The sequence below is a fragment of the Nicotiana attenuata genome, unplaced genomic scaffold, assembly GCF_001879085.1.
Source record: "Nicotiana attenuata strain UT unplaced genomic scaffold, NIATTr2, whole genome shotgun sequence".
Classification (NCBI taxonomy): Eukaryota; Viridiplantae; Streptophyta; class Magnoliopsida; order Solanales; family Solanaceae; genus Nicotiana; species Nicotiana attenuata.
In genome coordinates this window covers 2,084,974-2,094,742 of record NW_017670245.1, presented here as the reverse complement: position 1 = coordinate 2,094,742, position 9,769 = coordinate 2,084,974, and positions in this window count along the sequence as shown.

The window sequence follows — 9,769 nt, the reverse complement described above, 5'->3', positions numbered from 1 at the left end:
CAGGTGAGAATTTGTTATAGCAAAAGATAGAAAGGAAGTTGCCATGTGGCAGCTAATGATTGGTTCTTAATTTTTCCTTGTTGGTTTAAATTAAGATCAAATTGAAATTTCTTCTTATTTGTTGACCAAACTAAGCTACTTAAATATTTGATCATGAAGACAAAAGTAGTAATCCTAAAAATTTCTTTTTTTTTTTGTTCTTTACTTTCTGTTTTCTCTCCTTTTTTCTTTCTCTTCTTTTTTTTAAAAGGATAATCCAAAGTAACAAAAACTAAAAAAAAATTAAATATTAGTAAATTAAAATAGTAAAAATTAGACAGAAAAATATAGTAACTATATTAAAGGAATTTAACTACTACTATTACTAAGTATTCCTAAAGCCCACAACTTAAAAATCACTAAACTAGATAAAACTATATTTTTTGGAAACTCTTCTTTCTTTATAAATGAAAAATAAAACTAATACTCTAAAAATGTAACTCTTTTTTTGTAGTTTTTTTTTCTTTTAATTATTTTTTATTCTTTTAAAAAAATAATAAATAAACCTACTAAAAATGAAATAAAGGTTAAAATATGTAGATTAAACTTACAATTATTTACATACTTAAAAGTGCTAGAAAAATCCCAAGTATGGTAAAAAATTAGGTGCTCACAAGCCTCAGTTTCAGCAGCCACTCATAATTAGGTAAAAAATTATGCGTAATTTTTGATAGATTTAATATTTAAATAATTGAAAATATTTTAATAAACTTATCAGTTACAGTATAGTACGATACAGTCAAACTAAAAGGCAAAATGTTATTTAACAACACCAAACAATACAATCTATTCAAACGTTGTATTCATAAAGCGATACGATATGATACTATACAATATAATACAATACAATACATTATAAAACGATGGATAACAACCATCCAAACAAGCTGTAGGAGATATCATGCTGTTAATTAATACCTCTCAAACTGATACAAGTAGAGTAAATCCCGAAGAATGATTCTCAAAGGAACAACTCTAGACACCAAATAAAATAAAATTCTTCATTTGGATATGTTATCACAATCGTTTACCAACCCGAGTCTACTTAAACTCCATAAGCATTAATATTAACAGCAAACGCTTCGCCTTCAAATCTTCTGAAGAAACCCTTGATCATATATATCATCATTGACTGTGTGATTGTTAAATCCTTTTGGCAAAGACTTGGTATTACCAGTATTCATGCTCTTGACGATCACCAGTGGTCGAGGCCTACCCTGCACTACTATTGAGTAGCGAGAGAGGGTCGAAGCAGCTTTTACCCGATTTAGGGTCGGGATCGATTTCCACAGAGAGCTAGAAGTTGGAGTCGGGTATCTATCTAATTTAGAGTCGTGTATGTGTTCCAAATTGCACTTCTACACATTTTTGGATTTTAATTATGATTCTAATTTTATAAACTACAATGCTCAATTAAACTACTATAAGCTAGAATTAAGATATTACGGGTTGTTCAAATGGTTAAAAGGCACTAGGGTAGCAACTTTCGCCTAGGTGGTCAATTAACGGATACTTGAGTTTAAGGCATGATTAACACATTTGGGGAGTATGATATAACCATTGCTCGATTCTACTCACTCTATACCTCTCGGTAGTTCGAGTAATTTTGCCCGAATTGACTTTCTCAAGACCAATTGGGTATGCAAATTTGCACAAGCAATTGAGGATCAAATCGGGTATTACGATCTCTCGGTTTAACCCTTTAATTGGGGCTATCAATTCTCTTGAGTGCGCCCCAATTCCTTGTTGGACTAATTCTAGAGACTTAGGCTCTCTTTCTCAAGAAGAGCAAAAGTCAACTAAACAGAAACTAGTGTTTGCAGCCACTAATTTATCAATTAAACATGGAATTAGCCCAAATATCAAACACCCATAGTCAATCAAGCCCTAAAGCACAAGACCCATCAATTACCCACACTAGGGTTGAGCCACAACCCTAGTTGATGGGTCTAGCTACTCATAATTAAAGACAAAAACAGAGAAATAGATGAAGAAGAACTCATATTAATTAATTGCTAAATTAAACTTGAAGATTCAATGTTGAAATGAACCTAAAATTACTCAAAATAGCTAAAAAATTTGAACCCACGAACGCAGCTTTTAGTACTAACTATCTGCTTAACCTAAAAATGGAAAAGAAGCTATTTATACTAAGCTGAAAAATCTGGACAAAAATACCCCTGCGGGGTTAGTGCGGATCGCACAAAATGGTGTGCGGCCGCACTAGGGCTCTTGACATAAAATTCCAGCTCTCTGAACTCAGGCAATGCGGACCGCACAGAATCGAGTGCGGCCGCCGTGGCTTCTAGTGCGGTCCGCATGAAATGGAGCGCGGACCGCATTGGCTTCAATCTTCAAAACTGGCACCTCTCTAATCTTTTATTCTGCGGACCGCACTAAATCGAGTGCGGCCGCAGTGACTCCAATGCGGACCGCATTATATCTCATGCGGCCGTATTGCCTGTTGGCCTGGAAATCACCTTCTCTGAATCTCACTTGTGCGACCGCACAGAATGGTGTGCGGCCGCATTGGGCCTGTTTTGCCTGAGCTTTGTTTTGTCTTGGTACTTGTACAAGTTTCACTCCTTTTTGAGCTGACCTTTGACATCTTGTCACTTTGTTGTTCAAACCTGCAATCAAGCACAACTTGTGAGCCTTTTGGGACTATTTTGTACAAATTTCTAATCAAAACATAAGCAAGGAGGAGTATAATATGTGTCAAAATCCCTAGTTATCAACTCCCCCAAACTTAAGCTTTTGCTTGTCCTCAAGCAAACAAAATAAGACCCACCCCTTAAGAGAAAATCCAAGACAATTCAGCTATCCTAAAGTGACCTCCTCTAGCATCAATTGGGGCTAACAATTGCTCTCAATACACATGAATCATTAACAACATTTACTCTTTTAAAACACCATGGATCAAGTATGACACAAGAGCATAAAGAGTTGACTCAACACATCAAAGGACTCTTTCTATTACTTTATTCATTGTGGAACCCAAGCTCACACATCCTCGACTCTCCCTAAGCAAACCTCACCTTTAGAATAGTGGCACTCAAAACGAGGTTAATGGAAATTCAGTCATCCCTCTCAAAGAAAAGTCACAAGTCCGGCACTAAGTACCATATGCTTGCCCCTTATGTAAGTCACCACTAATGTAAGCTTCATTCAACTAGAGATCATATAGGGTTTTTGTGGAGACATAGTGAAGGCTTTTGGTTCCGGGTAGGCAATGTTTGGTCTAAGTAGGTTCCATCTTCCCTTAAGCACTTCTTTTGTTCCATTTCTGCACAGATTCACTTGACTCTTTGAGTCTTTTCACTTCTTTCAAAGGGGGTAAGAGAGACACATTGTCACTCTTTTTTATACATTTCAAATCTTTTTTCCTTTCTTAAATTTTCACACCTTTCATTCTTTGCTTTTCTTGAATCCCTTTTTTATTCTTTTCCACATTGAGTATTCTTTTTGTCTTTTTGCTTTTCTTTCTTTTTCATTTCCTTTCCTTTTCTTCATTTTGTACCTTTTTACCACTTTGTTGCAATCCTCGTCTCCCCCCCCAAACTTATACTTTTTCCATGTGCTAAGGAAAGATCGGGTGCCAAGAGAGGGTATCTTTTAGAACGGGTAAAGGCCTGTATTATGGTTCTTGAAGGAAAAAGGTTTAAGGCTCAAAAGGGTTGACTAGGGATTTTATCTTGGGTAGGCTATGAAAGTGTTTAAGCTATCATTTGGATCAAGGGAGCCTATAATCATGTCTTAAGTCAAAATTCACTTAGGATTTTGCCTCAACAAACATTCAGGCAAGTTCTAGACTAATGGCTCGGGAATTGGACTTGCAATGCAATTTCTCACCACAAACGCTATGGGATTGCTAAAGACACAGAGTCGGGGGCCCACAACGACCTAAGGTAAGATTTGAGCACACAATGGTCCCGAAAAACCACTTGATGATTATCGGTAAACACAAGAGTCTCAAGGTCATGACTTTCACCATCCTAAACACAACAATTTGTTTTTGACCCTGAGATCAAAGACAAATGTGCTAGGCCCAAGTGAAGCTTTGCTTGAGGCACCCTTAACCACTAACTACTAAAAAGCCAAAAAGAAAAGAAAAACAGACTCAAACCCTTAAGAAGGTTGTCACGCCATCCATCATTGGAAAGAGCCACCCGGTTCACACAAACTCCACCTTTGGAAAGAACCGTGGCATTAGGAAAACCAAAGGCTTATTGCAAACATTCAAAACAAGAAGCTACGAACATAAATAAGAAGCTAAGAACGAAAAATTGCGGAAAGTAAAATGAATATGTACAAGAGGGGATTTGATCGAATATACAATAGATGGGATGAATATGTACAATGTAACATAACTTTATATACAGACCCAAAGTAAAATAAAAGTACGAGAAATGTGACGAAATGTTAAAATTATATACAAACCAAAGATGAAAAATCAAGAAAGCATAAAAATTGTCAAATATATACAATCATCCAAATCCAAAAAAGTAGGGCCTACCCCCTCAAATGAAAGCTAGCATTGTCCCCAATGCCAACTAAACCAAACAAGCACCAAAAAGGAAAAGGAAAAAGGATATAGAGACTCCCAATGGCCCGTCTGTCTGCATGGGCTCCTGAGTGGCCCCTGGGTCCTCACTGTGCTCGGGAACCTCAGACTGGTTCCCTATGGCCTGCTGCTCTGCTGCTGGGACCTGGGCCTGGACCTGGACAGGCTCCTGAGGTGCATCCTGCGGCTGACTGGAGGAGGCCTCCGGTGGGTCTGCCAACTGGATGAGTGCATCGTCCGCTCGGGGAATCATCTTCTTCCTCTTGGGAGGCCTCTGAGACTGCTCCAGCTGGGGATGAGCTGCTGGTGGAGGGTCATGAAGCAATAAATCCAAAGGCAGTTGGTCTGCCTTCAACCTGTCAACATCAACCCTCAGCTCCTTCACGGACTCCTTGGAGGCCCGCGTCTTCCTGAACTTCTTATGCTCCTTAGCAAGCTCCTTGAGAGCCTTGCTATGTGAATTAACAGCATCAACGAGCACTTTCTGGTTGTCAAGGATTTTCTTCTGGTTGACCAGAATCTCCTTGAGGGAATCTCGGGATCTACTGAAGTGGATGGGCCCGGAGGAATGTCTGTGGAGGTGGAGGCAGGCTGAGTAGGAGCCACTACCACAACTGGCTCTTCAGACTGGCCAGTTGGAGCAGTGGCTGTTCCCTTGAAGTTCTTGCTCTTTGGGTTGTTATCCCCCTGCATGCTGTACCGTGAGAATGGGTCCTTCGCTTTGACCTTGATATCAAATGGCCTCTTTTCAACTTTGAGGTCCCTGAAGTACATAGTCAAGAAGCTAGGGAAAGGGTAGTTTCTGTCATGCTCACTGCCTACAAGTGTGTTACCCGAGACATTACCTTCCCGACATTTATCGGGTACCCCGCCATGATCGATGCCACCAAAACTGCCCGGTGAAGAGGGAGGGAGTTATCATGAGTAGTGGGGTCCAATCTGCTGCACACAAATGTTTCCCATCCTTTTGCCTCGAAGTTCAAACTTCTTCTCAAAATCTTTACGCCCGCATTCAAACAATCGGGGGTGGTACCTGGGATTGCCAGATACCGTGCCAACCAGGGACGGACCTCCTTGCCCAATTCCATCTTTGCCATATATAGTGCCTCATCCTCCTCATCAAAGCCTAGGTAATCATTTATTGTCTTCCCGTCAAACAACACTTTCAGGCTTCGCACCTTGGTCACCTTGGTGCCCTTTTTGATGTGGGCAACGTTGGTGTAGAATTCCTTGACCAAGTGCTCGTTGGCGTCTACACATTCACCCATAAAAAGCTCCCAGCCAACTCTCTCCCTAAACTGCCTCCTCACATTGGGGTTGTGAGGTAACAAGTCTCTATCAACAAAACTCCTCTACGGGATTAACTTCCTCACCGGCCACCATTCCCTAAATTTGTGATAAGCTACCTCACTGACAAATCGGTCTTGCCACATATCCGATTTTCTAGTTCTAGCAACCCCGCCAACCTGAGGTTCACCCCCTTCTCCTACTTCTCCTTCTCCTCCTACTTCCTCATCGTCTCCTACTGCACCCTCTCCAGATAATGAAGCTGTGGGAGAGGTGGAGTATTCCCCACTACCTTCAACTGAGCCTTCAGACGACCCAGAAGATACATTCACTGATGCTTGGGCAGTGGGGGAAGGTGGAGGAGTGTCTCTTAGCCTGTTCCTCTCCGGCCAGTCTTCAATGTACTCTGGCACAAAGTCTGAAGAAATCTCCCGGGAGGGCTCATACTCACTCCCTGACTGGTCACAGGCCCTGTCTGCAGCTTTGATAATTTTTCATTGGTTCTTGATGTTTTGCCGGACCTGAGGGGTTAGTTTTATCATTTTCTTGCCTTTGCCACCCCGGGAGGACTCTCCCCTACCTTGTTGTTTAGAACCCTTGCCTCTTTGTTTCACCATTGTCTGCACACAGCATTCATTAGACTTGTTAGTATCAGTTGAAGCTATTAAGTTCACAGTTGCAGGATAGAAAAAAAATTGCAGACAGTTGTAGGTTTTGAATAGTGCGGACCGCACAAAATGGAGTGCGGCCGCACAGAGGTCAATGCGGACCGCACAAAATGGCAATGCGGTCCGCACAGAGGTGGGGTTCAGACTACCCACTCTCTGTATCCATGCAATGCGGATCACACAAAATGTAGTGCGGCCGCATTGGGACCAATGCGGACCACACAAAATGTAGTGCGGCCGCAGTTCCTAAACTTCAGAAGACAGACACTCAGCAATGCGGTCCGCACAAAATGCCATTGCGGACCGCACTGAAGCACCGCAGACCGCACAAAATCGATCGCGGTCCGCACTGAGTGCCCAGAAGCAACACTAACTTAGGGTTTATGAGATTTTGATTTTAAGTCCATTTTTACACCTGATAAAGGTCCCTAAGTGTTTGCCCAGTGATTTTAACCACCTAATTCTACTTTAATCAAGAAATCAACAACCCTAACCTAACCAATTGAAGAAAATATGGGAAGAAAAGGATAATAGACAAGAAAGCAAAAAGTAAAGGAAAAATAACAAAATTAAAACAATTAAAAAAGAAGGTGGTGTTACCAGATGTGAGAAGAAATGAAGATGAACAATTCCAAGCAGTTAATTGCGAGTAAAAGAACAGATGAACAGTGACTTATACGTTCTGAGAGTCAAGAGATCGAAAAGTGTAATAGGAGGGCCTCAGGCCCTATTTATAGGAAAGGACTTGGGGCCCAGTCTTACCAACCCAATGCGGACCGCACAGAATCGACCGCGGTCCGCACTACACAGTATTTTTCAAGTTTGAGAAGGCAACCCACTACGGTCCACACAAAATGTCATTGCGGCCACAGTGGTCCACCGCGGACCGCACAAAATGTAGTGCGGCCGCAGTGGCAAACTTCAGAGAGCTGGACTTTTCACCCTTCAACAGTGCGGTCCGCACTAAATGTAGTGCGTCCGCATTGAAAACTTCAGAGACCTGAACACTTTTTTCACCATGTCCCGCACTGCATCAACACAATCCTATAGCATCTCACAACCAGTTAGTCAAAAAATCAATCCTATACTACAATGAAAATCAAATAAAAACAAGAAGAAAACACATGGGTTGCCTCCCAAGAAGCGCCTGATTTAACGTCGCGGCACGACGCAGGTTACCATCAAATCATTTGAGATGAAGAAGTGCCACCACGTGGTTGTCATCAATTTTTCCCAAGTAATGCTTGACCCTATGCCCATCCACTCTAAAAACATCCCCACTTTTGTTCTTTAAATCAAGAGCACCAAACGGGGTCACACACACTACTTCAAACGGTCCGTTCCATTTTGACTTGAGCTTTCCCTAGAACAACCGTAGCCGAGAGTTGAATAAGAGCAGCAAATCCCCCACCTTGAACTCCTTGCCCTGAGTATACTTGTCGTGAAGGTATTTCATTTTATCTTTATACAGGGACGAACTAGAGTAGGCATGAAATCTGAATTCGTCAAGTTCATTGAGTTGCTCCACCCGAAGATTAGCAGCTACATCCCAATCAAGGTTCAATTTCTGCAAGGCCCACATGGCCTTGTGCTCTAACTCCACTGGTAAATGACAAGCTTTTCCAAACACCAACCGGTACGGCGATATACCAATCGGAGTCTTGTACGCAGTCCGGTAAGCCCATAGAGCATCGTCCAACTTCTTAGACCAATCGGTCCTATTGGCATTGACTGTTTTAGACAAGATGCTCTTGATTTCCCTGTTGGATAATTCAACCTGGCCACTCGCTTGAGGATGGTACGGAGTAGACACTTTGTGGTTGACACCATACTTAGCAAGCAAGGTGTCAAAAGCTCTATTGCAATAATGCGATCCTCCATCACTTATAATTGCTCGAGGAGTGCCAAACCTTGTAAAAATGCTCTTTTTTAGAAATGCAACCACACTCCTAGCTTCATTGTTGGGCAAAGCCACGGCCTCGACCCATTTTGAGACATAGTCAACCGCTACAAGAATGTAGGTGTTTCCGTATGAGCTTACAAATGGGCCCATGAAATCAATACCCCATACATCAAAGATATCCACTTCTAGAATGGTGTTTAGAGGCATCTCATCTTTCTTCAAAATATCGCCCGCTCTTTGACATTGGTCACACCTTCTCACTAGATCACTTGCATCTTTGTACAAAGTTGGTCAATAAAATCCACAATTTAGAACTTTCGAAGCTGTTCTCGCCCCTCCATATGGCCACCATAGGGAGAGGAATGACAAGCCTCTAAGATACTCGTTTGCTCCTTCTCAGGGGCACACCTCCGGATCACTCCGTCAGTGCAAATCTTGAACAGGTATGGCTCATCCCAATAGAAGTCCAGACTATCCCGTTTGAGCTTCTTCCTTTGGTTAGATGAGAGCTCACACGGGATGATGCCAGTCACAAGGAAATTAGCAACATCCGCAAACCGTGGCATATCACTCATCGACACAGAAAGTAGCTGCTCATCGGGAAATGCATCATTGATCTCTAGGCCATCACACGGTCTTCCTTCCTCCTCCAAGCGGGATAAATGATCCGCCACTTGGTTTTCACTACCTTTCCGGTCCACGATCTCCAAATCAAACTCTTGAAGTAATAAGACCCATCGCATCAGTCTAGCTTTGGAGTCTTTTTTTGTTATCAAGTATCTAAGAGCTGCATGATCGGTGTGCCCTATGAGTTTGGCTCCCATAAGATATGGCCGAAATTTTTCCATTGCGAACACAATAGCCAACAACTCTTTCTCAGTTATCGTGTAGTTCCTTTGAGCCTCATTCATTGTCTTGCTCGCATAGTACACTGGATGAAACATTTTGTTCACTCTTTGACCCAAAACTGCCCCAACCGCAACATCACTCGCGTCGCACATGAGCTCGAAAGGTAAGCTCCAATTGGGTGCGGTAATGATCGGGGTGGTGGTCAACTTATGCTTGAGAAGTTCAAAGGCTTGCATACATCCCTCATCAAATAAAAACTTTGCATCCTTTTCTAGTAGCTTGCACAATGGATTTACTACCTTCGAGAAGTCCTTGATAAATCGCCGGTAGAACCCCGCATGCCCAAGAAAACTTCTAACCCCCTTGACAGAAGTGGGGGGAGGAAGTCTTGAAATCACCTCAATTTTGGCTTTGTCAACCTCAATACCATTCTTTGAAATTTTATGACCCAAAACTATG